Source organism: Silurus aristotelis (assembly GCF_946808225.1).
Source record: "Silurus aristotelis genome assembly, chromosome: 19".
Lineage (NCBI taxonomy): Eukaryota > Metazoa > Chordata > Actinopteri > Siluriformes > Siluridae > Silurus > Silurus aristotelis.
Genome location: NC_139592.1, coordinates 23,736,529 through 23,739,028, shown reverse-complemented (window position 1 = coordinate 23,739,028; position 2,500 = coordinate 23,736,529). Strand labels below are relative to the sequence as shown.

The following is a 2,500-nucleotide window of genomic DNA, read 5'->3' as shown; positions in this document are numbered from 1 at the left end:
CACACTTGCACTGGTTTTGGTGTTTAACGTGGAGTGTGTGTGCGATTGTTGTTATGATCCAGTCGAATCTTTCTTGTGGTTTTTTTCTACTTTTTTTTTCAGCCTTAAATATTGTTCTTGGAAAAAGAGACTCACTTTCGGGAATCGGTGTGTGTGTGTCTGTGTGTGTGTGTGTGTGTGTGTGTGTGTGTGTGTGTGTAAGAGTGGGTGTGTTACGTCATAGAACCGAGGGTCATGCAGTCACTAATAAAATCAAATCCAAGTTTCCTGGGGAGAGTATGTGTGTGTGTGTGTGTGTGTGTGTGTGTGTGTGTGTGTGTGTGTGTGTGTGTGTGTGTGTGTGTGTGTGTGTGTGTCTGGGCCACTTTGGGACTAGTCAGGAAGGAAAGTACCCGAGTTGTGTTGTAATATTGTTATGATTTTGTGTTGTTTTAGGTGAAGTTTTTGGACAGACAGTGAGACAGGAAGGTGGAAGTGTGTGTGTGTGTGTGTGTGTGTGTGTGTGAGGCCTATGTGGTATGTGGTTGTGTAAGTGTAATTGAAAGCAGCTTCAGAGTTGCAGCGGCTCATATCTGTCTTGTGGAACATGTGTGTGTGTGTGTGTGTTTGTGTGTGTGTGTGTGTGTGTGTGTGTGTGTGTGTGTGTGTGTGTGTGTGTTTATAAGCGCTGTGGCTGCCCTTAAAATCCGCCAAAAAAGTCTGATTGCCATGGAAACAATGTACAGTAGCAGTAAGCATGTGTGGTAACCTGGAGTGTAATTCTTTCTAGGTTTAGATAATGGTAGCTAATGGTGTTACTAGCATGCTTGTGGATCCTGTGAGCATGTGATCTACTTTTTCCCGCCTTTTTCTCGTGGTTCTGAGGAAACTTTATGACTTGGATCAAAACTGATGACTACATTACCGCAGATCAAACCTCTGAAGGACTCGCTGAGGTGTAATCAGTGAGGGGTTTGACTTCTTCTAGCTAATCTTTTGCTAGTTTACCGCTAGCTAGCGCAGTGCCCTTATTTACTGCATCAGCTCAAGCATGTTAACTGTAGTAGACATTTTTTTAATATGGTATTGTTTTCCCACCAAGCGCTCAGCTAACTCAGTTTGAATGTAATAGTGTGTGTGTGTGTGTGTTTGTGTGTGTGTGTGTGTGTGTGTGTGTGTGTGTGTGTGTGTGTGTTCGCTGTTACACAACAGTCTTTTTCGCTTTTTTGTGTTAGTTTCATTCACAAGCTGCTGTAAATATTTGCTTTCTCTTTCTCAGAGTCAGGGTCAGGTCAGACTGAATGTGTGTGTGTGTGTGTGTGTGTGTGTGTGTGTGTGTGTGTTTTCATAGGCCTGGATGTTTTTGCATTGCACTAAGTGTGTGTGGGTGTTGTGGTGTTGTCTGCACATGATTGAGTAACAGCCTGAAACTGTAGGTCATAACTGTGTGTGTGTGTGTGTGTGTGTGTGTGTGTGTGTGTGTGTGTGTGTGTGTGTGTGTGTGTGTGTGTGTGTGAATGTGTGTGCTCCATCTGATCTTTCAGATGGTTGTGTTGCTGAGTGAGCAAACACTGTAAAGAAACACACACACACACACACACACACACACACACACACACACACACACACACACACACACACACACAGTGTGCGGCCTATGTAGTGAATAGAGTGTGTGGTTTGGGACACACCCACAGAACAGTTGAGTTTGATCGTGGTCAACGTTTATTAGAGTTCTATACACAAAGTGTGTTTGATCACACGCCATGATGCATTCTGGGAGAATTCTGGATCATGGGACTTGTTTGACTCGGTGTGTGAAGTGTGTGAAGTAGGAGTGTGTTGGAGTGTGTAAACGGTTCCAGTGTTTTATGGAGCGTTTTTGATGGAGGTCGTGCAGAGGGCGTGGGAGACACATACTAACTCTGATTGCTAGACATGGAGTGTGACAGAATGTGTGTGTGTGTGTGTGTGTGTGTGTGTGTGTGTGTGTGTGAGTGTGTGTGTGTGTGTTTCGGGTTACACACGCTTGCCCCTTGGCCAAGACACCTGATACACTGAGAACCATTAAAAGGATGCATCTTAGTAAATGTGTGTTTATATGCGAGCGTGTGTGTGTGTGTGTGTGTGTGTGTGTGCAGGCAAACAGATAGACAGACACAGATATACTGAGACAAAGAAAGACAGACAGACAGATCATCAGAATCAGGATCGAGTTTCACATCAGGTTTAGGACCAGGATCAGGTTCAGAATTAGGTTTAAGATCAGGAAGGTTCAGGATCAGATCTGCTTTAAGATCAGAATCAGGGGGATTCTGTGGCTCATCCTGTACTGTAACATGACTTCAGTCTGGGTTTAATCACTGCATGGTCACTGAAGATCATCTCACATCTCAAACACACACACACACACACACACACGTGTTCCTTCACCACCACCTTAACAGCATGTAGTGACAGTAAAGCTTGCTCTGCATGACATCATCGAAAAAACATGCTTTTCTTCATCTACTCTGTTTTC

At 44.1% G+C, this 2,500-nt stretch overlaps 1 protein-coding gene and 1 long non-coding RNA gene across 2 annotated transcripts in view; one reads left to right on the top strand and one right to left on the bottom strand.

Moving 5' to 3' along the window:
• LOC310715227 overlaps positions 1 to 1,049 on the bottom strand; it is a 3,106-nt gene extending 2,057 nt beyond the window's left edge. The window contains exon 1 of the long non-coding RNA XR_014530266.1: positions 1 to 1,049. This exon is cut by the window's left edge and continues 738 nt beyond it. This is a non-coding gene — a long non-coding RNA (uncharacterized lncRNA).
• nhsa (Nance-Horan syndrome a (congenital cataracts and dental anomalies)) overlaps positions 1 to 2,500 on the top strand; it is a 29,266-nt gene that overhangs the window by 9,781 nt on the left and 16,985 nt on the right. The window lies entirely within an intron of this gene.